Source organism: Triturus cristatus, chromosome 9 (genome assembly GCF_964204655.1).
Source record: "Triturus cristatus chromosome 9, aTriCri1.1, whole genome shotgun sequence".
Taxonomy (NCBI): Eukaryota; Metazoa; Chordata; class Amphibia; order Caudata; family Salamandridae; genus Triturus; species Triturus cristatus.
Genome location: NC_140592.1, coordinates 766,988,035 through 767,015,009, shown reverse-complemented (window position 1 = coordinate 767,015,009; position 26,975 = coordinate 766,988,035).

Sequence of the window (26,975 nt, the reverse complement as noted above, 5' to 3'; positions counted from 1 at the left end):
AATTGTAATGGGGCTGTTGATTCCTCTACATAGCTCATTGGTCATTTTGCATTGTTTTCTGAAATTAACTGTACAAGCATATTCTTAAGCGCGCAAAGATTTGGTTTTGGAAAAGAGAATCATTCTGTATTCATGAAAAAGTAATTATTAACTGAAAATGGAACAGTGGACAGACAATCTACTTACCCTGGTCGATCGGGAGTAGATAACCTGCAGTATAAGCAAAGCTTCATGGGCCACTTTCAGGGCTGGATGGACTTCTGTTATCAAGTTCTGAAAGTAACCAGAACTCTTTCTATGTTCAGTCCCATGCTAGTGCCTTTTCCTGGCTGTGTGCCAGAATGCCATGTACTAAATATAAGAATAGCATAGCAAACATATTGACAACCAAATACTGTGGAGGTTGGTATATATTGGTAAGTACATGTAGAAAAGTGGAATATTATGTGGTATGGTTTGGTAACCTTACAATGCAATATTATGACAATGCGTAAAAGCTGAACCTTGAATTCACAACAATAAATTCTTAGCTTAGTCCTGGTACTGTGGAAAAGAGCATTCAGACTTTACTGGAGGAACATGTGTTAAGTACTTTACAGTACCATACTGGTTCATAAGTAATTTAAGCAACTCGATAGAAATCTGACACCAATTTATAAAAATAGAGCTTATTTTTAAATAAATTTAGACACCAAAACAAGCTCAATAGCATACATATACCCGGAGTTATGAATTTTCAAAGCAATGCAAAATAAGAGCATTAAATGCGGATGTATGACGTTACAACGCATGCTATTACAACGCATACCTTTACAACGCATTTTTTACAACGCAAGTACTACTACAACGCATTACTTTACAACGAAGACTTTTACAACGCAAAACCTATTAAAATACTGCAAAGTGCTGTTACAACGAAATCTATTACAACGCATACCATTACAACGCGATTTTTTTTTTTTTTAATTAAAAGTACAATAAAATCTGGCACGGGATGCAGGGAAATTAGGGGTTTTAGGGTGGGGAAGTGTATTAAAATGTGGAGAACAACTGAGCGTAAATCTACTGAAATGCATTACCAAATTAATGCTCGAGTATTAAAATTAATACTCGAGTATTAAAATTAATACTCAAAATCCCCCATAAAATTCAGTTTTCACACATTTCAAAGTTTTACAAAAAAAACGAAAATTTTAAAAACAGTACATACACATTTTTATCATGATTACATCCGAAAGTAAGTAAACAAAGTAAAACATAAGACACATACACATAGGCGCCATTTTAACCATCTCACTTGTAAAACTTGTCCTACAACAGTTTCTATGAAAACAATACCAAAAGACATGTTCCAAAATGGATGCCAAAACGGAACAAATGAATGAAAACAATACTTTTTAAAAAGCATTTTTAAATTATCATTTTCCACAGTAAAACAAAGTATTTAAAAAAACACAACGAACGCAGTTTTTAAAAAAATTAATAGTGACACAGAGTAAAACTTATAAATACCAGGAAGACACCATTTTGCAATCAGTTGATTATCAACTACCAGAGAGACCAGACGTCAAAAGCTGACCCTCTGTCACCTCCACTGCGACCTCCTCAGAGAGAGCACGGAATTCTTTCGGAAAAGCATTATAAGACAGCAACTACTAGTAAGTCATTACAATATTTTTAAACCTTGGTTTTGCGTAAAATATGTTTACTTAACGAAAAAAAAATTTTGATAAAATTCATAATAATAACTTTTAAAATGTACTGTTTCTAATTTCTTATCACTAAAAATATACACCAACTTAAAACAAGTATTTTCTTTTCCAAAAACAGAAACTTGCAATATATTGAGATTCAACAATTGGTGTACCTAATTTAGCATCACCACCACGTAATCGACTCACCTTTACTATTGTGAAGGTAAATGTAATTTATTTTTAATTGTTTTACTTTTAAAATATATTTTTAAAATTAGCTAAAGTGATGTATGGCAAAGGTGTTTTTTTTTTTTACCTCATTCTCTCTACATCATAAACGAAAATATACCATGATGCAGGAGTAACAATTACTAATAAGACTTCAGTTGGGTACTACATCTGAAAAAGCGATTCATGTTACTGGGGTAACTATTACTATTCTAAGTCCTAGAATGTTCAGCATTACAGTAATTGAGTGATAGTATCGGTGTAACCAATATTTTTTTTTTGTAAAAATGCATTCAATGTGTATTATGTTTTCTTTCACCAATTGTTACACATACTCATTTGTCATATATCATATTGTTTAAAAATTTCTTTTTTTTTTAACCAACGTTGGCTAAGGAACATTAATTTATTAAACATTTATTTATTTCTAGAGTACATCTGTAACAAAATAAAACTTTATCCTGCTGCAAGCATTACCTTAAAGGCACGAGAACAAACAACAACTAAAAAAGGTATTTTACATTATCAGTGTTATTTTTTCTTCAAATTTTTAATCACTCCTTTTCCAATTATTACTCCTCTAAAGTGCCTAATTTGGTAAAGTGATGGATAGTTTAGAGTTACAATTTACTATTCCTACTCCAGGAAGGTGCAGCAGTAGGGAGAGTTTTGTATGGTGTAGGGGTACATTTCTCTATTTCAACTCCAGGAAGGTGCAGTGGTTAGTAAAGTGTTTTGTAGTATTAGTTATATTGTATGTCATTATTTTTAAAAAGTTTATCAGATTTTACATTTCAAACCAACGTTAAGTTTTTTTTTTTCCTCTTTTTTTTCAAAAGACAACAGTTTGTTTCGTTGCTGAAAGATTCTTTCCATCACATACGTTAAATCTTGAGCCAACAGGCCAAATCAACTTCAGAAGCCTCACCAAGAAAAGCAATTTCAAAAAAACAAGGTATTGATATTCAGCATGGTTTCTTAACCTTCTATATATTAGACTAACCATTTCATTGTTAATGTAAAAGAAAAACCCAATATAATTATAGAAAGAGTTGCAGAATTAAGAATTTTATTTCATGACTAAAGGTTGGTGCAGCATTAGGGAAAGTGTTATGTACTAAAAGTTAAAATGATTATAAATTTTTCAAAAAATTATTGTAAATTCGCATTTCTCTACATCGTTCAGTTTTCTCTTTTTTTCCATTTTTCACTTTTCCAGACATTTATTTTTCCATTTCAAATCCAATCAACACATAAGTGTGTACTCCAGCCTACACGCCTTTCCCACTTAAGAAGAGTCACCAAGAAAAGCAACTTCGAAAAAACAAGGTATTTTTATCCAACATTATAAGGTGCAGCAGTAGTAAAAATGTAGCATGGTGTAGGGGTGCAATTTACTATTCCAAGTCCAGGAAGGTGCAGCAGTAGGGAAAGTGTTAAATGGTGTAGGGGTGCAATTTACTATTCCTACTCCAAGAAGGTGCTGCAGTAGGGAAAGTGATGGATGGTGTTGGGGTGCAAATTACTACTCTAACTCCAGGAAGGTGCAGCAGTAGGGAAAGTGTTGGATGGTGTAGGGGTTCAATTTACTATTCCAACTCCAGGAAGGTGCAGCAGTAGGGAAAGTGTTGGATGGTGTAGGGGTGCAATTTACTATTCTAACTCCAGGAAGGTGCAGCATTAGGGAAAGTGTTGGATGGTGTAGGGGTGCAATTTACTATTCCAACTCCAGGAAGGTGCAGCAGTAGGGAAAGTGATGGATGGTGTAGGGGTGCAATTTACTATTCCAACTCCAGGAAGGTGCAGCAGTAGGGAAAGTGTTGGATGGTGTAGGGGTGCAATTTACTATTCTAACTCCAGGAAGGTGCAGCAGTAGGGAAAGTGATGGATGGTGTAGGGGTGCAATTTACTATTCCAACTCCAGGAAGGTGCAGCAGTAGGGAAAGTGTTGGATGGTGTAGGGGTGCAATTTACTATTCTAACTCCAGGAAGGTGCAGCATTAGGGAAAGTGATGGATGGTGTTGGGGTGCAAATTACTACTCTAACTCCAGGAAGGTGCAGCAGTAGGGAAAGATTTGGATGGTGTAGGGGTGCAATTTACTATTCCAACTCCAGGAAGGTGCAGCAGTAGGGAAAGTGTTGGATGGTGTAGGGGTGCAATTTACTATTCTAAATCCAGGAAGGTGCAGCATTAGGGAAAGTGTTGGATGGTGTAGGGGTGCAAATTACTATTCTAACTCCAGGAAGGTGCAGCATTAGGGAAAGTGTTGGATGGTGTAGGGGTGCAATTTACTATTCTAACTCCAGGAAGGTGCAGCATTAGGGAAAGTGATGGATGGTGTTGGGGTGCAAATTACTACTCTAACTCCAGGAAGGTGCAGCAGTAGGGAAAGTGTTGGATGGTGTAGGGGTTCAATTTACTATTCCAACTCCAGGAAGGTGCAGCAGTAGGGAAAGTGTTGGATGGTGTAGGGGTTCAATTTACTACTCTAACTCCAGGAAGGTGCAGCAGTAGGGAAAGTGTTGGATGGTGTAGGGGTGCAATTTACTATTCTAACTCCAGGAAGGTGCAGGAGTAGGGAAAGTGATGGATGGTGTAGGGGTGCAATTTACTATTCTAACTCCAGGAAGGTGCAGCAGTAGGGAAAGTGTTGGATGGTGTAGGGGTGCAATTTACTATTCTAACACCAGGAAGGTGCAGCAGTAGGAAAAGTGATGGATGGTGTAGGGGTGCAAATTACTATTTTAACTCCAGGAAGGTGCAGCAGTAGGGAAAGTGATGGATGGTGTAGGGGTGCAATTTACTATTCTAACTCCAGGAAGGTGCAGCAGTAGGGAAAGATTTGGATAGTGTAAATGTTATGTTTTTGGTATTTCATTTATTTTGTCAGGCTAATTTTTGTTTTCTTCTCTTCTCTTTTCAGATAATGTCTAGTCTGGAAGCTGCAAAGTTTAATAAATCCAGGAAGGGCAAAAATGTATTAAACCATGGTGGATACATATATAGTAAGGAAAGAATAAGTTTAACTAGAAATCATTGGAGGTGTGTGCAATACTACACTACCCATTGCAGTGGCAGAGCGGTTACTGTTGATAATTTAGTTGTGAAAACCACAGAACATAACCACTCTGCCTCTGCAATGGAGGTAGAAATTAGAGAAACAATAAACGAAATGAAAGCTATTGCAAGCACCTCCAATGATTCTACAGGATCCATTTTAAGAGAGGTTGCACAGCATGTCCCCAGTCATGTTGCTAGTAACATGCCTATAATTCCTAATTTGAGAAGAATTATTCAGAGACAAAAGCAGGCAAGTAACATTCAATTATCTACACCACATTCTTTCTCTGACATTAGAATTCCTCATGATCTTTCTATTTCTTTTTCTGATGAACCTTTCCTTCTGCATGACAACGAAAACCCTCAGAAACGAATTCTCATTTTTAGTACCCCACGTAACCTTGCTAAGTTAGAAAGTAGTGAAATTTGGATGATGGATGGGACGTTTAAAAGTACACCCCATCCTTTCACTCAAATTTACACTATACATGCTAAAATTAACAATAGTGTTATTCCCTTAGTTTATAGTTTGCTACCTGATAAGACTTCTGCAACATACACTGAACTTTTATCAGTGATTAAAAGTAAAACATCTTCAAGTCCTCGAAAAATAATTATTGATTTTGAATTGAGCATGATCAATGTGATCACTAAAACGTACACGGATACCCAAATTCAGGGATGTTTTTTTCATTTTTCGCAGGCATTTTGGCGTAAATTACAGAAAACATCCCTAGTTGCAGAATATTCTCGGGATAGCAAACTACAATTTGAACTAAAAAAATTAACTGCACTTTGTTTTGTTCCTCCCGATAGTGTGGACGAGTACTACACTGCAATTATAGAATCTGTTTATTATACGAGTAACGAAGAAAAATTGGCACCCATTCTAAATTATTTTGAGGACACATGGATTGGACACCTAAGCAGATCGGGTCGCAGGAGGAAGCCACGATTCCATGTGGAGTGGTGGAACTGCTACACGAGTTGTTTAGAGGGAGAAGCAAAAACAAACAATGCCATTGAGGGATGGCATAACTCCTTCAACCACACAATTGGCAAACCACATCCAAACTTCTACTCTTTTTTGGAAACTTTGAAGAAGGAGCAAAGTTTTCAAGAAATGAGAATAGCCCAAACACTCGCAGGTAGTCTAAACCCACGAGTAACAGTCAAAACAAGGGAAATGTCTGAGAGACTATTGGCAATTCTACAACAATTTTCGTTGTGTGTGGCTATAGACTACCTGGAAAATCTTTCTAACATTCTTTCTTTCTAAAATAATGTATTAACTTACTTTCCTGCTTTGCTTCTAAATTTAATATTTTTCAAATTACAATTGGCATACAATGTTTTTTTCTAAAAAGTTTTTCAAACAAACAAGTCGGGTCCTTTTTTTTTATTTACAAATCTTCATTTCTAGCAAAAACTACCAATGTCTACAAATTTACTGTCCCATAGTATTTGAACAATTTTTCAACATCGGAACTCCATTAATATAATTACCGATAACTTCCATTTTAATTTCCGTCCTAAGAAATCACCAAAACTCAAACATATCTAAATTCTACAAGTCAAACCATAATCCAAAATGCACTTTGCTGCTTAATCACCATTTTTTAATCAATCTTTAATTTCCAAATTTTACAAGTGCGCTACTTTTTTTCAATTAGAAATGAAGATCGACATTACTTTTGTTACTTCCTAAGTAAAGAAATCAACTTTCTGAACAGTAACTTTAAATTTTTTAACAGTTACATACTTTTTTTAAATAATAAAATAACTTTTCGCGACCCGACATAGGCATACATTAATGACATTAATGTGGACATGTAAAAACATTTAAGACATCAATTAGTTTTCCCGCAACCTCTCCTTATTCTTTCCTCACTATATATGTATCCCTTTTAAAGGTTTAATCTATAATTTCAAATGAAAATATTTCCTACCTGACCGCAGATCAGCTTCCTGCTGCTTCCTCCTCCGATGCTCTGCAAAATGGCGCATTACGTCGACGCTCACGTCATTACGTCATCGCGTGCATCAAAATTTACAACGGACTACTTTATTTAACTAATCTGTAAATAAATGTTTATAAATGTAAATAAAATATTTATATGTTTTTTTTAAAATGTTACTTACATTGCAAAATTCAATAAAAATATGGTTTATTTTTTCATGATTTTTCTATAAATAAATATTTTGAAAACATTAATTGTTTGCTGTTATTATTTTTTAAAAAGTCATTTAAACTTCAAAATTGTAACTATTTAATTCTAAATTTACTAAATATGTTCCTTACCTCGACTCTATTGTCTTTTCCCTTCAAAACTTCCTCATTCTTCTCTTTCTGAACCTTCTTTTCTTGTTCCGCGGGTTGTATATTCTGAAGCTGCCAAAATAAATGAAGGACAAATAAGCTCATAGACTTCAATGCAAAAGCGTGGGAATTTTTTTTTAAAAGTAAGTACTTTTTTTCCTTCTCTTTTTTTTTAACTATTATTATTTTTAAAATGCATTTCTTATTACTCTTTTAATATTTAAATTATTTTTATATTTTTAATTTTTTTTAACAAATTTCTCTTATTTTGTTTTAAAATAGTCAAAAAGTACTCTTCCTTTTTTTGGAAAATAATTATACTTTATTTTAGAAACTTAAAAATACTCTAGTATTAATCTTTCTTATTACTTATATTTTTTTTACTATACTCAAGTATTAATATTTTTAGTAAGTACTCAAAATTTTTAATTTCATTAAAATTAAAATATACTGTTTGTTTTTTTAAAAATACTCAAGTACTAAATTAATTTAAAAAATACACTTTTAAATTTTGAAAATACTCAAGTATTAATATTTAGTTACTCACTCTTATTTTTTTTAATTTAAATATTAAATACTCTTTCTATTTAGAATAATTCTCAAGTATTAATTTAACTTTAAAAAAACTCACTATTCACTCTAATATGTTTAAAATTAAATTTTAAAATACTCTTTCTATTTAGAGAAATACTCAAGTATTAATTTAACTATAAAAAAAAACATTTCTATTAGACAAAATACTCAAGTATTAATATTTTGGAAAACTACTCACTTTTTAAAAATTATATTTTTTTTGAAAAAAATTAATTATACGATATATATATTTATTTAAATTAAAATAACAACATTAAAAAATGCGTTGTAATAGTATATGCGTTGTAAAAGTACTTACCATATAACATCATGCATTGTAAATGCATGCGTTGTAAATGCATGCGTTGTAAAGGCATTTTCAAAGAATGCGTTGTAAAGGTATATGCGTTGTAAAAGTACTTACCATATAATAGCATGCGTTGTAAAAGCATGCGTTGTAAAAGTTTTTGCGTTGTAAAAAATGCGTTGTAATAGCATAGCGTTGTAAAAGTTGTGTTGTAAAGGTAGTTCCCCATTAAATGCAGCTGTCATTTAACATTGCGGTCAATGGCAAAAACTACTAGTGATCATCGGTTGCTTAGGGGTCGAGTTGCCTTGTATCCTCAGACGGTAGAGGTGCTAAGTGTCCCGGGACCAGGCCGCAACAATCAGTTCGATTTTACCTGGTCTGTGGCTCCCAGGTGCAGTGGTTGTCCTGGCTGTCACTGGTCCAAAACGGGACCGGCAGTAAAGTTGCTTTTCCCACTACGACGGTGCTGCCAGAAAGGAGATGCAAAAACACAAGAGCAGGGTCCAAGTGCACCTGAAGCAAGGGGAGGGCTGTGTCCTCCTTAAGGGGATAGCCCAGATACATATCAGAGGCAGTTCAGCCTTTGAATCTCACTTCCTGGATGTGCTACTTCACTAGACTGCTTGGGAGGATGGAGGTGTGAGCCTTTGTCTGGCTCCTGTGAGTGAGTGCACTGCCTGGCAGGAGGTCAGAAGCCTGTTTTGGCTGCAGCTGCGGCAGGAAAACTCGGGCATGCCAGCCAAAGCACGTCAGCTAAGGTAACTAGGTGGGAAACCAGTAGGTAGCCACCTGGGGGAATGCCAACCTTCCCTTGAAACAAGATTCATGTCAGGGGAGAGAACGTATGTCGTCTGACACCAAACGCAACATCTTTAGGTGGTACCATAAAGGAGCTACCAACCTGTGTCCGACTTGGTGCAAATCCCATGTTACCCCATGGACCGCCTATCACTTGATCATGTTTTCTTAGGTTGCCTTTCCTTTCACACAATAACCTTTTCACACATTTGTGCGCGTGATAATGTTGGATTAGTTTCTCTGAAACTGCTTCACTTACAGATTCTGCTTTGACCGCGGTGGTCCCGCCAAGCATATTGTGGCCTCTGACCACCACCTCTGGAGAAGAGCGTTTCCCTGCCAGCATCAACGGTTCTTTGGCGGCATCGGCGATCCCAGGGCGGTCTGATCGCCCAACTCATAATGGGACGGTTGGCCCGCCGGTGCAGTGGTGGCTGGATCGCCTCCGGTGCGCCACCGCGAGTCTGGTGGTCCTCTACTGCCAGATTCGTAATCAGGCCCTTAGTGGTGTCATCTTGGACTTGAATAACTTGGGAACACCCTAACTATAATCAGCATGCAAGAGATGAACAATAATGCAAGAAGCATGCAATATTTTTGACAAAATAGGTTTGTATGTGCAATGATAATTAAACGATGTGAATAAAATTGTGTTCATGAATACTTCACATAGTACTGATTTGCTGACAAAGACCTAGAGGCATTAGGTTGTGTAAAGAAAATTCTAAAGTAAAAATATTCCATTTATTGTTTATCAATGGCAACCAAAACTGATATTGGATGACGATTTATCAAATCCATCCCAATAGGGTTCAATTTTTCCTAAATAACCATATGATGAACTGACATAAATATGTGCAGGTTTTCTGAAATAAGCAACACAAAAAGATGATGGACGGAATGTTGAACATTGTCAAACATTCACCCCCAGTGACAGATCTGGGTTTAATCCATTGTTATTTTGCTCACCACGCCACCCCAGTTCAGACATAGCCATATGCAAATCAGTCTTGACCCTGTGCCTCATGGGAACAGTCCAGACTGAACTGCCAGGCCATGTCTTCCCTGGACAGGAATCAAGCATCCTAGGACCGGTTTCGGGCTTTCAGCCCTCATCAGCCAGGATAGCTTGACTCCAGTGGCGTAGTGAGCACGGGACCCACGTCTGGGCATACCCTTCCGACTTAGGGTGACAATGCAACACAAAAAGATGATGTACGGAATGTTGAACATTGTCAAACATTCACTCCCAGTCACAGATCTGGGTTTAATCCATCGTTATTTTGCTCACCACGCCACCCCAGTTCAGACATAGCCATATGCAAAATAACGATGGATTACACCCAGATCTGTGACTGGGGGTGAATATTTTGCCAATGTGCAACATTCCGTCCATCATCTTGTATGTTTTGCTTTCTGAAATAAGCACCAGAAAACACGGCACAAACTAAGCACTGGCTTACGTACGGCAAAAGGCACTTTGTCAATTTGGCCCATATGTTAGTTTATATTTGTTAATAGAACTGTTTGGAGTTATGGTTGATGCGCTTCTAATTCTTTTCTTTCATGAGGCAAAAAAAATAATTTGTGGCTCTAGGATCCAGGAATCCCTGAATAAACCGAGCGAGGTATTTGCATAATTAATACATATTCCCCACTGCTGGATATATAAGGGAGTTTGTCCGTGTCAAGATCCATTTTTAAGCAGAGAATGTAAGGGGTTCTCCACTTTATCAAAATTATCTGAAAAGATTGCAAACTAACTAGAGTAGTAATTGACTCAATCCTAGTGGTTCCATTATTTGATTTTGACAAAGTAACATGCAATGAAGTGACACTGTTCATGCTTGCTGCTTTAAAGCAAACTTTCAGATTTAAATGGTATCTCTCCCACGGCCGTTGAGGCACATTGTGCAGATATATTCTCAGGGCCACAGTAGCAAGATGTATGAACTTGTCCTGACGTCTATCATTGATATTCAAGATTACTGAAAAAGGTATAAATAAATATAATTTGAATATTGGTTTTAAAAGCAGTGATCTCTTGGACTCACTGCAATCAGGCTTCCTCCTCAGGCATGAAACACTGCAGAATCTATGACCTTATTCCGCAGCCTTTTTCCCCGCAGGGAATCACAATGCGGTTGTTACAACGACCGCGTTGTGATTCCGCATACCATTACTCCGCAAGCCGGAACAACGACTTGCGGAGGGAGGCGCTGGATGTTGGAATAGTATCATTTACAATTCCAACTCCAGTCTGTGCGGACACTAGGGAAGGTGTTGGATTTTAAATCCAACACCTCCTTCCCCGCCGCAAGTCGTTGTTCCAACTTGCGGAGTAAAGGTATGCGGAATCACAACGCAGTCGTTGTAACGACCGCGTTGTGATTCCCTGCGTTTAAAAAGTTTCGGGGTAAACGTTGTTTACCAACACTGCATCATGATGCTATACTAGCTTGACTTAGGAGTGACACAGGTGGATGGTTTGCTGCCTTTTTGTCTAAATGGATGGTAGACAGTGGCAAGTTGGTATTTACTCTCTCTGTCAACCTCTGGGCCCCAACACAACCCCTTTCTCCCTGTGTTTAATCTTGTATAACGTTTCTTGTGGTTCTGCTGAGGTGCAATTGGGTATTTACTCTCTCTGTCAACCTCTGGGCTCCAACACAACTCCTTTCTCCTCATGTTTAATCTTATATAAGGTTTCTCGTGGTTCTGCTAAGGTGCTTTATTGTTAGCTTTTGTTCCTGTATAGGTGATAAACAGACATATTTGCATGTCTCTGGTCAGCTGGGTCAGTTTGCTACCTTGTCACAGGTTTCTGTGTTTGTGGACTTCTACCTGATGCATAGAAACCTTCTTCTGAATGGGGCAATAACAAATTCTGGTTAAAGGACCAGTAAGGTCGTTGAACAAGAAGCTTTACAATTTTGTCCCACGCATGGTCTTTCAGAACCAGGTAATCATTAGATCCAAAATTTAAAAAGCTGGATGTGCTAGGGCACTCTCAGCATGAATGATCATGATGTCAAACTCTTGAAAACCTGTGTTTTCCCAATTAAAGTAATGCATAAATTGTTGTTTTTTCAAATACAACTGGTCTCCAGTAGTCAGAGTTGTAGTGGTGAACTAGATTATGAAAACACAGATTGCTGGGATAGCAACTAAAAAATACAAAAGGTACAGGTAGCAGAAAAGGAACACATGTCTTCTCTACATTCAAAGGCACTGGCCACATTTCCTTTTAGAAGGACACACATTGATAAGTTCATAAAAATGTCCATATATTAATTTTAAAACAACACTACTCTCCTAAAGAGGGAATCTTTGTATTCCCTTAAAACACAATGGTAACATCTGGGATTAGGACCCAAATTTATTCTAATCCAATTTCCAGTTTGCTTGCCTATTTCAGGATTAAGGGATGCAATCCACAAACAGCCCTCCACGTTGCATCTGCCACACAGTCAAAGTCCAGTTTATGGCTGGGGATCCAAGAAGGAGCTCCTAAATTAGATTTGGAATTAACTTTTTAATAAATACCATTTTGAGAAGCCAACATAGCTGATGGTAACATACCAAATCAGGTTCATAATTGTCTATGCAGAGCTTAACTTGATTTCTTGAAGCCACGGACCAATAAAATCTATCATCTAATAATGCTCCTACATATACATATAATTTGATGATATATTTTTATTTAATCTCCAATGCCAACATAAACGTTTTCTACCATAATTAGGCTTTATATCAATTGACTCTTTTGCGAGCATTTCAATAGAAGAATGAGACTGAATCCCTAGGCCGTGGGAACTTCTAGTCACATAAGAATGCGCTATCTTCAGATGCACAGCAGTCACTTTCAGGAAAAATTGCTGCACCTCTTTGATTATAAAAATGTGTGGGTCAGGAACTCTTTTCCCTTAGATGTGTGCACCTTTATCTTGAAACATACAGTTTCTTCTCTTGGTGTAGATCAATGATTTTCACATAAATTTAAGTATTTGATCAACAAAAAGTTTTATTCTTATGTTTCTTTCTTATGAAATTCCTTTCCAATTCTAGCATCTTATGTTCTAGCATCTTATGTTCTCAGATGCGAAAAGATTCCATATTAGCAGTTTCTTCTAAACTCAATGCATTTTGGATCTTATTTGACCCTTCTTCAGGGGTCTGAATACCATCAAGCATATTGAGTGCACTAAGGAATATTTCTTTGACCGCTTTGATTACTCCATCAAATTACTTCTGTAGGTACTGAACATTGTGTTTGTGAGAAAACTAACTTCTGTCACTCACTTTTGCACTAAAGACTGCAAACCAGTCCTATTTTTTTGCCCATTTTCAACTGTATGTTCCTCTAATCATATGATTGAGCCATAGGTGTCCTCTCTAAATCATCTTAGGTCTATCGAGCCTCTCAATGACAGTTTTGAAGCTGACAAATGCACAATGTAGTGAACACCATATATTAAGGCGTACAAAGTCATGGTGCTTAAGACACCACATTGCAGATTCTGTACATTCCCTCTCTGGATCTAATGTGCATCATGAGGAATATGTTTCAAATCATTGTACACGCTCCATTAGATGTCCTGTTAAAACATTTGCAAAAACATTGTAATGGAATAGAGCATAGTTATTAATCTGTACATATTTGGATCTCGCTTGTTCCTCTGTTTGTAGGAACAGACAAAATAAGAGCCCTTCCACTATTCACGAACGACATCACTATTCAAAATTATAGGCAACACTCACCTTTATTGAGGCTTGCGATGTAGGCTAGCCATATAGTGCATTGTTCATTCGAAGGATTAAAATCGTGGTCGATATTTTGGGACTTAGTTTTGAACTCAATCAGCTCATTGCACTTGAAAATATCAGGTGTAGAATGATACCCTTATTTGTACAACAAGGTTTTTATTCTTTGGAGTACAATGCATAGAAGCTACGTAACTAACCGGTTTACTTTCATATATTTTTATCTTTTCTAGGCACAGTCTCAAATTTGAAAGATGTGTAAATTGTGTCACTTACTTGATTTAATCATTATGATAGTTTAGAAACTGGAAAGGCATATATTTCTGACCCTTTCTAAACAACAGAAATATTCTGAATTCCAGGCCTGGTAACATATTAATTTATCAAATTGTATTGTTATCCAAAATTCATAATAAAACATACAGGGCCCTATTAACAAAGGTACATTTACTCATGTACATTTACTCTTGCACTTTGTAGCAAGTTTACTACTTTTGGGTATTCACCATTTCCCAGTGTAAAGTTACTTTAAAGTGCAGACTTATATGTCCACACCCCCTAAAACCACAGTGTGGAGCCAAATGTACTAGTGTAATGTTATTATTAGTAACTTTTCACGTGTAGCCAGAGGTTCCTGCCACCAGAGCGTAGATCTCTCGCTGGTAAAGCATAGAGAACAGTAAAAAAGTTTATTTAACTTTACATTAATTTAGTGAAACATTTTAGATTTTTTTTAATCCTTGAACAAATAAAAAATGTAATAGCACTGTTATCTTAACGTGTATTAACAATTAACCAATTTGAATACATTTAATTGATGTATTATAATTTATTAAAAGATTTATTAAAAAATATTCAACCCCCAGTAAGATGTTTATTTTTATTTAATTTGTAATCAAGCTTACTAACAATGATGTGCAGAATTAATTGCAATTAATTAATTGTTTTACAAAAAATAAAATATACATTTATTTAAAAATGTTAAAGAGTTTATTATGATATAATAAATATGGTTTTATTTTATTATTAAAAATTAATTAATTTTAACCGTATTGCATATGTGGTATTATTTTAAATACATGCCTTCATTATTTTCTATGGAAGGGTGTTACAATTCTAGTAGTTTGCCATCTGTGATGCTTTGTCTACATCACAAACCTTATTGTCATGACTGCTTTCAATATCTGAAGAATGGCTTGGGCCAGGAAATCCTTGAGTAAGTATGATGGTTAGACAATTTCAGTCAAGGCCACCATAAATTCATTTATATATCCACATGAATGGCTTAGTCGCTCATTACAAAGTGGATTAAGTCAACACATTCTACAGCTTTTTTCATGTGGCTGAATCTAATGGTAATAATTTGAAAATATTGAAAATGTACCCTTTACATGGAACCCCTCACAGTGGCTGTACATGCACGTCTCTGCGGCGCATAAAACTGGGTCCAGAATAGATCAGATTTGGCTATCAGCTGGTGACCTCCTTTCACTACAATCCCTACGGATCTTACCATGAGGAATCTCTGATCATATGCCCCTCCTCTTAGAAATGGGACCTCCTCAGGGCTCTCTGAGAGACACATGTGACACTTCAATGCCTGGCTTCTGGTAGACCAAGACTGCACTGACTTTATAGAGGGGGAATTCCAGGCCATCTTTAAACCCAATTGTAATTCTGTACCCTCTGCTGGAACCCTATGAGCGGCTAGTAAACCCACCCGGAGGAGTCTGATCAAGGCATATGGGAGGGGGAAGGAGGAGCGCCAGTTGGCACAGGTGATGGATCTGGAAGCCCAGATCCTTTCTCTGAAGCAGCCGGCCAGTGACCGGGCCTTTGGCGACATTGAGCTCCAGCTGGTATTGACGATGTCTATGCTGAAATATGTTTCCCTAGAGGAGGTGTGGCAGTGCTAGAGAGCATCGCCCCAATGAATATATAAACGTGAGGATAAATCCAGTAAAACTTTTATATTGGCTGGTGACTTACAGCGACTCGACTATGATAGTACTTGGACCTTACTCATAGACCTGCGATATATTGCCCCTGCAGCCCAGGTCTGGTTGAATGGAGTCCTATCCCTGCCCTTACAGATTCACAGAGGCACCCATCAAGACTGTCCTTTGTCTCCATTTTTGTTTGCCCCAGTAATTGAACTCTTGGCACGCCTTATTAGACTCGATTCAGAGATACCATTGGGAGGGGGGTCGTAAGGAGCGCATAGCTCTTTATGCAGATAATATCCTACTATTCTTGGGGGGCCCACAATCTTCATGCACCAGATATCTTGAAATCCTTCACCTATATGGTGAAGCGCCTGGCCTGCGGATCAACATGAACAAATTACTACTGGTCCTGGTTGAGGGTGAGGCAGGAGGTAATATGTGGTGCCCTGAGATACAGATACAGCATCTCTCCTTCAAATACTGAGGTATTTATATCTCACGCCTCCCAGACCTGGCCTTGACCTTAATTTTCAGCCCCTTATGACAGCCTTATTTGGGGACCTGCCTCTAAACCCTATTTGGAGAGTAGCCTTATTTAAAATGATGTGCCTTGCTTGCTTTCTCTGTATCCTCGCAAACCTCCATCACCAGATCCCCCGAAAGTGGTTCCAAATGCTGACATCAAAGACCACCACCTTTTTCTGGGTGGGGGGACATCACCGAGTGGCCTTCATCTCCCCTAGGAAATCCCCGTATGAGGGGGGACTCTTTATGACTGAGCCCTATGAGTACTACCTTGCTGCACAAACCGCAATGATTAAAGGTTGGTTTAGTAGCTGGGACAACCCGGACTATTGAAGAGAACGCCATCTCCTGGGCCTAGACAGTCTATTTGGCCAACACCATGGTGCACCAATACCTCACTCTCTCCCTGACCCTCCCTGGGTGACCATACTTTGTTGAAGAGCAGCCGTACATTTTATTAATTGGGACCGTAAGCTTACTGGAATGACGCGATTGTGGCAAGGCACGTGGTTATGACACGTGTCAAGCCTTCAGGGCTTTATACATTGGGACAGAATAGGGATCAGCTATCTAGAGGATGTTAGACGTGGTGGGGCATTGATGTCGTTCCAGGATTTGCAGGAAATCTACCAGCTCTTCCACGCACAATTCTATTATTACCTCCAATTACGTCCTGCCCTACTTGTCCACTTCCCTGTGGAATCCCAAATTCCAGAATACAAACCCCTTGAAGCTAAATTACTTTTGGGGAAACTGGACAAAGGGGCCATTTCCAGGATTTACCATTCCTTGATGGTTAATGCACCGGATTGTTTCCTTGTTTTGCGACAGAAGTGGGAGGCTTGGATGGGAGAGCTGGACGAGGATGACTGGGGGAGGCATGTATAGCCCGAGGGAATTGGCAATCTCCTCACACCTCTGAATCGTCCAACGTAACTATCTCCACATGACGTTTCTGACCCCCCCAGCGACTGCAGCGTGCAGGTTGAGCTGCACAGATCACATGTGCGAGGTGCTCCTTACCCAAAGAGGACTTTTCCACATGGCTTGGTCATGCCTGGAGTAATCCATCTTTTGGGGAGAGATGGGCCCTATGCTTTCAGTGGTCTTGGGTGGCCGGATTGATCTTTGTCCTTGGGCGACCCTGGTGGGTTTCTTGGAGGAGGTTGGGGGTCTGAGACTGGAAAGGCTGTTTAATGGGGTAGCTACACTGGTGGTGCTGCAGCGTGAAATGCAAAATCCCTCCCTCACAGACCAATGATCTCACAAGCATACGCATTCAATACATTCGCTGGTGGGGCCCATAACACCAACATTCACTCACCATCAATCTGTGGTTTCCGGGAGGTGGTTATCTTCCAAACGCTGATATGAAAGAAAATACCTCTTTACCCCAATGAGCAATAATTCTACATAACCTTCGACTCATTAGGCCCTAAATTCCACATTTGGCATTCCACTCATAGATTGGCCATGGATCTGCTAGTTGCTGGTTTAGGTGAATTTCTGATCCTCTATTACTTTGAATCAATACATTTTCTATGAATAAACAACCCAACTCATTCTGTAATTAATCAATTCAATCTTTATCTAAATAATGCAAATTAAATCATTAGTTTATTCAAACCGCCAATCATCATATTTACCTATTCTGGCTAATTGTCGTCCTCTAAGTCAAAGTTTAGGCATCAGTTCAGTCTATCAAAGATTCAGGGAAACAGCTGTCCTGCAGTGTCACCGTCCTCTCCGTCAGCATAACGTCAGGATACCAAGAACAAACGTGCTAATAGAGACCTCACTATTCTACCATAATTTATAGTGATTTCAATGTCATAAAGTAACAGATATTGGTTTTCGGCTTTGCTGATTGGACGTTTAAGGGTCATCAGTTCAGTTTCTCATAGAATATTGTGCCACTTGTCATTACACTAGCTAGTTCCGGTTAAAAGAAACATTCCATTGTCCTCTTAGAAGTTGGCTGGCTTCCCAGGGCGACCTTGATGGGTACAGTCTGGTTAGGTCACGATGAGGCCACTGTATCTTGTGTTAGCGCAGGCGCACTTCACCCAAAGCCTCGTGGAACGTTGTCAGTTGTGTCTGGTTCAGGAGGCAGCCATTTTGTGGCAGGCCCAAATGGTCAACTTAAGCAAAAGAAACACAAAACACAATTAATACATAAAAATGGCTAATCAAATGTTATTCCCTCGCTAATACTCATATGTGTGTGTATTTATCTATCAGAAAGCAACACTCAAGCAATTTATACTTACTAAATAAAGCACCAATCACAAATACATCACAAAAGCAACATATATCATGTAATATTCTAATTGTCTATCATTAAAATGCGTACAGAGTTTAGTTTACATATCAATTAAGCCATGCAAATGCAATTCCCACATGTAATTCTCTTGTTAATATAGTTGGTGAGTTATCACATCAAACAGATTAATAATATTACAGTTAATTGATTATTTGGATTAATATATAAACATGCAGAATGGGGATGGTATACAAAATTTTGTACTTCCCGCTCCCGCAGTGGCCAAGAGGGATATTACCCGTAACTGGAAGCTGCCAGAGCCCTCCTCATTGGAAGGATAAGGGGGTGAACTGGTGTGCTCGCCAGGAGAAGTTGATGGACGAGGCGCGGGATACCTCCGAATGCATGATAAGATATGGAGAGGAGTGGGAGACACATCATTGGCTAACGGTGTAAAGATGTTGATGATGATGCTTGTACTTTGTCTACATATCTGATGTATATTGTCGTGGTCTTGTACGATTGTTGGCGGGAAATGCTGACACTTTGTTAAAACGAATGAAAATTGGTTAACAAAAAATGTACGCTTTAAGAAAACTGCACTGAAAGAAAAGCATTTTTATGAACGGACTGAAACAACTTGTAACCACCCCCACCCACAAGGCAGGACACACCCTCAACCCCATTTTCGCAGGGGAAAACAACATCCACTTCAGCCACACCACGCAACCCCCCTGGATAGACCACCATTGCGTACACTTCCACGTCGACGAACCCACTGCCCCCAAACTTCCACCTCGACCTCCGTGAGGGAACTGGAGCAAAATCACAGAGGAGCACCTCAACTTCACCCTCATCTACGATTCCCCCCCACCTCAACCAACGCCAACTCCACAGATAGATCAGCAACTGCGCAGACAAGCTCGTCCTCTCTGCAACCCCAACAGACAGCATCCTAGGAAGGCCACCTGGTTCACCGACGACCTCCAAGAATCCAGACGCATCTTCAGACGTCTCGAGAAGAATTGGAGAAACAGCAAAACTTCAGAAGACTGCACAGCATACAAGAACGCCATGACAGAATACCACCAACTCATCAGATCCACCAAAAGGACCTTCATCCGAAACAAAATCCACGCCAACACCAGCAACTCCAAGGAACTCTTCAGCATCATCCTGGAATTCACCAAGCCCCCCAACGAAGCCATGGACGTCACACCCTCCCAGGACCTCTGCAACAAACTCGGCTCCTACTTCCACCTGAAAATAATGTCCCTCTATGACAACTTCAACGAACAGACTCCTGACACCGAATCCACTCCTCCCCCAGCAACGACTTCCAGCCAACCACCTCCCCCTGGACCTCAGTGACCACCGAAGACACCGTATCGACCATGAAAGGCATTCACTCAGGAGCCCCCACAGACCCCTGCCCTCTGCACATCTTCCACAGAGCCTCTGCCGCCATCGCACCTGAGCTGCAACCCACCATAAACGCCACCTTCAAAGCCAGCACATTCCCCAATGACTGGAAATGTGCAGAAGTCAAGCCCCTCCTCAAAAAGCCCTCAGCAGATCCGACGGACCTCAAGAACTACTGACCCATCGCTCTCCTCCCTTTCGCGGCCAAAGTCACAGAGAAGATCTTCAATGTCCATGTAACGAAATCCATTGAAGAGAACTCCATCCTCGACCAATCCCAATCCGGATTCCACAGCAACCACAGCACAAAGGCAGCTCTACTCACGCCACAGATGACATCCGCACCCTCCTCGACCAAGCCCACACTGCGGCCCTGATCCTACTCAACCTCTCTGCAGCCTTCGACACCGTCTCCCACTGCACTCTCATCGCCAGACTCCACGACACCGGCATACAGGGCACCGCCCTCGGCTGGCTCCACTCCTTCCTCACCAGCAGAACCCAAGGAATCAGACTTCAGCCCTTCCTCTCCGAACCAATAGAGATCAACTGTAGAGTACCCCAAGGATCATCGCTCAGCCCCACGCTCTTCAACATCTACATGGGCCCCCTCGCCGCCATCGTCAGAAAGCATGGACGCAGCATAGTGTCCTACGTCGACGACACCCAGATCAGCCTCCCCTTCACTAAGGACCCCCTCACCACCAAACTCAGCTTCCAGGAGGGAATAAAGGAAGTCACACCCTGGATGAGCAGCAGCTGCCTGAAGCTTAACTCGGAGAAGACAGAAGTCCCCGTCCTCAGCCCCTCCCTCTCTGCATGGGACAACACCTCTTAGCCCACCGTCCTTGGCAGCCCCCCCACCCTACGGACCACCCCCAGAACCTGGGCATCATACTCGACTCCTCCCTGACCATGACCCGACCGATCAACGCCGTCACCTCCACCTGCTTCAACATCCTCTGCATCCTTTGCAAGACCTTCAAATGTATCCCCCCCCTGAATCAAGAAAGACCGTCACCAATGCACTCATAACCAGCAGACTGTACTACGGAAACGCCCTCTATGCCGGGATCAACAAATCTCTGCTCCACAAGCTCCAGACCATACAGAACAACACAGCCAGACTCGTCCTCGACATCGCTCGATGCAAACACATCACCCAACACCTGCGAGACCTCCGCTGTCTCCCCGTCGAGAAGAGAGTAATCTTCAAGATACTCACCCATGCCTACAAATGCCTCCACAACACCAGACCCCAATATCTCAACAAAAGAATCTCCTTCCACGTACCCAAGAGAACCCTCCGATCCGCCCTCGCAAAAAAACCTGCGCATCCACAGAGCCAGAACTGGTGGAAGAGCCTTCTCCTACATCATGGCAAAGACCTGGAACAAGCTTCCGATCAACATCAGACATGCCCCCACTCTGCACATCTTCAGGAAGACCCTCAAGACCTGGCTCTTTGACTGATCGGAGCTGCACCCCCCTGACCCCCCCCCAACGCCTTGAGACCCTCACGGGTGAGTAGCGCACTTCACAATTCCCTGATTGATGGATTGATATGAAATTGTCCTTTCTAATATTTTTTATGTATTTATTTAGCAGCAATTTGGATCAGAAATGTTGTACATAGCAAAACTAATGGCACATAAGAACCGAGAGAGATTTATTTAAGAAAAGACAGATAAAGTAACAGTTAGGTATGCATACTTTGGATCAATGTATAAATTTGATTGACAGAGACACACACATATTTATTTATTGAGAATTTTTATATGGCATGTTCAAGGCCCAAGAGCTACAGAGTGCTTTCAAAAGGATGTTACACAAATTGTGACTAAACAAGTAGTAACAAGAGCAGTAGCAAAAACAGAGACCAAAAAATACACGAATGAGTGCACAATAGTCAACATATTATTTAAAAAGATATATGAGATCAGGCGCAGAGAGCATCTTCTGCATGGTACGATCCAGTCTCACATTCCCAGTACAATATAACATCCCGATAGAAACTCCAGTAGATTTTAAAAGAGGTCATGTGACTTGACAAAGGATGGGTTCCTGTTGATCATGAAAAAAATGTTTAGTTCTCATTCGAAAGCAAATAATGGGGTGACAGTGTGGATAGCCAGCAAAATGGAGTACCGGAATGTAGGTGCACATCCAAAGAACGGATGCATTTGTGCAAGGAATGCATTTTGTCGAAGACTGGGGATTCAAGAGTGTCTGACCTACTGAGTTGATGAGAAACACCCAGGATATTCAGTTTTTTGGCCAAATAATGAAAGCAATCAGAGTGCAGAAGTTTATACATCTGGCAATCAAGCTTATATGTGGATACACTATCAATAGAGAGCCAGATTTAGAGAGACTATTTAGTCCCATACTGGAGAAGTGTCAGTGCTGCCTGCCCCAGAGATCAAATTGCTGCTGCATGAAAAGATGCCTTTACAGGGCTAAGCTGAATTTTAGGAATACCAGAGATAATGGCATTCCTGTGGTCAAATCTGGGAAGTTAGAGCCTGGACAGCATCCTTGAGGTCCTGTTATGAGAGTAAAGGTTTGCCCCTCTGATTAATTCTAAACCTATGATTCACATAACTGCCCATCTTATTGATGTGTTTTTAAAGAACATGTTGATTAGTAAGAGTGAATGTCTGTGATTTAGGGCTTTCTGCTATAATGGCAGGGTAGTTTAAAAATACTAAAAGAATCTCAGTCACTTCTGTACTGGGGTGGAGAGCAATATCTGCAGGAGAAAACACCTCCAGGTAAAGCTGTCATATGCCTATTGGTGACATGAATATATACTATAAGCGTGTTAACTAAACATACAGGTAAGTACTGTACACATTTACATATGACTGGATCAGTTATGATTAGGGCTCCCGGTTTTATGGTATTTCTTTTTTTAACATTTCAGTCTGTATTTATCCATATTTATTTTTTGGCCATCTTATTGGTCCATATTTATTTTGTGTTGTGAGACTAAACTGAGTCGTAAAATGGTACATTTCCACATTTATTTAACTGATGAACATGCACTCCTACTTTTATGCCTCTTGCGTTTTAGCGAATAAGCAGCCAAATATAACAAAATATTACACCACAGGTAAATATTACCATTGTACTTTATACATATACTAACATATGCTTGTATTTAAGGAAATCTCATCCTGTTTTTTTAACTCCCAGTGCGGTCTATCTGCTCAGCTGTTGACTTGAAATTCACGAAAGACAGCATAAAAAGTCAATCACAGGAAGCACAGTTTTCTGTATTTTTCCACTTTTAAAAATAAATACAGACAGGAAACACATTGTTTTCTATGTGCATTTATCTGTAAAAATCAGTAAAAACAAAAAGCTGGGAGCCTTAGTTATGCTTGATGTTTTTCCTGTAGCATCAGATGAATTTTCAGTGTGATTTTTAATTTTTATAGAAAGTTTATAGCCTGAATGTTGGGGGTTATGGAGTTCCAATGTAAGTGACCATATAGATAGAAGGCATGGAACTAGGCGATATTATTGGTGGACATGCAGGGGTGGCTGGTCACTTTTGAAGATGGTAGGGAATGAAAGATCTTTCCAACTTTCACGATGTGACTGAAAGACGTGCCTGAGACAATAGCCACAAGGACCCACGGTCTGAATTGCCCAATGTGAAAGCCAATCCTGGCTTCCTCTTGACCAAAGTGTGTGATCTAGGCAAATATTTTGTTTCACCAAGCTGGCTATTATTTGTGCCACTTCCCCAGTGCCCCTCTCCACCTGTTGAACACAACCAGGGGCACCCATAAACAGAAGGAGCAGGTGCACACTCTCACTATCACTCACACACGCACTCAGACACAGTCATGCAGATCAGTGACATTCACAAGTTCAACGTCCATGGGTGACACTGCTTTGTTAACCACTTCAAATCACAGAGCAGTGTCACCCATGTCATCGCACTCAGTCAGTTGTGGCGAAGAGGCCCTGTCTTGCAGTAGAATAGCCTAGGGCTCACTGGTGCACCATCAAATGACCAGTTCGATCATGACCCAACCATCTTGTTGAAAATGCGCCATGAACTCTGTACTAAGGATTGAACAAAAGCAGACACTTTAAAAGACACAAAACATTCACCAGCAGAGCACGAGAGTCTGCTGGTCCAAGGAACAATGTACAACCCCACACATGCACCACATAATCTGTACCTACAGAGTGGAAGTTACTCCTCCCAAGTCTCTCTCAACTCCAACTAGTTTCAAATACAAAATAATGGAAGGCTGCAACCAATGAGATCTCCTCCTACTTGTGTTTGCTCTCCCCCCGCTCCTAGTCCTCTATGCTTTCAAGTGCTTTGCGTGAATACGTCCAGAGGACCACGGTAGTGATGTAGCATGGGCACGGCCACTGGGGCGGTTGCCCCGGGCACAAAATTCTTAGGGGCGCAACATTTTTAAAGAAAATTGGAAGGATACTTGCCTTGCCCCGGGCGCTGGCAGCCGACGTTGCGCCGCTGGGCCACAGGATAATTGCCTGAGGACAGACAAAGTGAATACCACTGAAAACTAGACCACGCCCTGCACCTGACGTAATTGCCCCAGCTTGTATATCAAGGTCGAAGGGACCACACACACGTGCATGCACAGTTATACCAAGACAACAATACGGAGCCAGCCAACACAACAATCTATGAACCAGCCAGACTTTTTTTAAGCAGCTCGCTCGCTCCCAACTCTCTTCTCCGCTCCTCCCATCAATGGAGGGCCCTGCCCATCGCACTCATATAGACAAGCCGCCACTGTGGATAAGGTGTTTCTCGAAGGTTGTGTTTAGTGGATCTTAGGTTTTGAATTGGTGATCAGCCTAATTCAGTGTCAGAGAGGTGACTAGGTGCAAGGTTACTGATTGATTTGTACATGGACTTATGCCTGGCAGTCAGCTTGGTAACATGAAGGCAGTATGTTGAGTTGGGGGTGTGCCTAAGTGCGTTGTACAGTGTACAGGTATACAAATGTACAACCTTGTGAAATGGGAAGAAAGTGTTGTTGGGGAACCTTGCCACAAATAATTGCAGTATTCTAATCTACTAAATACCAATTCGCTTATGAGTGACTTGGTTATATTAACTCGAATGAGTGAGCAGATTTTGTGTATGTTCAGTAGTTAAAGACTTGCAGCTGTGGCTGAGTTTATAATGAAACATTCCATTTTAATGGATGGCCTGACAAGAATTCAGAGATTCTAGCCAATCGGGCAACAACCTCTGGAGGAACGAGGGGTAAGTCTAGGAGGAATAGTTGGTGAAGTGTATTGAAAGATATGTTAATCATGGTCTTTTGAAAACTTTTGGGTTTCCACTCCCCAAAGAGGCATGCATGCACATTTTCATCTAAGAAGCCCCAAGGAAATCTATGAACATAACATATTTTTGGAAATTATACATATGTATATATCATATATGAAAATAAAGTGGTTGCACAAGGTTCAGCTTTACATAATTTTCAATGAACATCAAAATGGTGACATTTTGGCCAAATCCTAATATAATATATCTGCTGTCAATGCTGATTTTTAAACCCACTGGTGTCTGATCCCAGTAAAAATTACATGCCACGTGTGGGTGAAAGCATGGCAAGAGATTTCTGGAAGTAACAATTGGAGGTGTGCAAAACAGATTTAAAATAAATGTTTTGATGCTTGTTTTTCCCACAAAAAATAACACTCCTCCCTTCAAACCATTCAAATGTGCAAATGTGTGCATTTCTGAAAGGCTATAACCTCAGATATGAAATGGTATGTGAATGCAATAAATTGTTATGTGAAAACATAGGGCCCCATTTTAAAAAGCATTTATGACTGTAAATGTATGTTGATGATCAAAAATGGTTCAATGTGCACCTGTCAGGGCTCCACGAAAGAATATCTAGCAGAAGTAAATGTATTTACTACTGTGTTATTGTTCACCAGAACTGGGTGGAATTATACAGTAGCAACCTCCATGCAAGGGATGAGGCGTGGGCAGATCAAGGCGTGGTTTGCCTTGAGAGTTTGCAAATGCCCACAAATGGGTGAGCTTGTGGACTTTCACAATCTCCTCTCTGACCCTTTCTAAGGTTAGATGGTCGGAGATTTTCCCCAACAAGGAGCTGGAGCAAATGGTGGTTACATGCCCCATCATGATTCCAACAATTATGGTTTTATTGCAGATACATATTTCCCCAGAGTCTAAGGCTTGCAGAAGCAGCTACAATATCTGAGGGAAATGAGGGGTGGAAAGATGAGTTTCTATGGAATCAGACCGAAATTTCCAATCCCCTCATGAATACTCATTTTGCAGGGATACATAAGAGGTAGACCGGAATCCCCATTAGTTTTATGCTGGACTTAATAGGACCTTGTGTGGTGAACCAAGGGTTGCAGGATTAACACACACGCATCTGAGGTACTCGCAATAAGGCTCACTGTCAATATTATCAACCAATAGAGGGACAGAGGGTAATAAAGGTCCAGCATTCACACTCCCTTGTACTATCAAAAAGATACACAATAGGCAGTTCCTGTTTGCACTTCAGGTAAACACCCCTAGTGTACCCAGGTGAACTAAAGGTCAGTGGAAATATAAAAACTTTGGAGAAAGAGCCATCACCCACCAAACAAGGTGGCATGCTTTATCATCATGCAGCTACTCATTGTGCGGGCGCTGCAGTGCCCTAAGAGACCCTGAAGGGGGCTCTTTGACGGAGTACTTTTACCTAGTTTGCTATTAATTAAGTTAGATGATGATGAAAGGTTTTATATGAATGTGTAGATTGGAGAGGAAAGTGAACTTAAACACTATCTAAGGAGCCTCACCATACGTATTGATTATTGCAGCGGTCCTTATCAATGAGTAAAAACTGAGTGGAATATGAAGGAAAATAATATTCCCTCTTATTCTCTACAAACGGTCAACATGTTTCTTTCCCTTTAGTTAGTCATATAATCTGTGACAATTCGTCAGGACCCTAAAACCTACATCTACCAAAAAATGGGACTATGATTCAGTCATAGAAGTGTGCCCATATTTAGAAATCACCAAA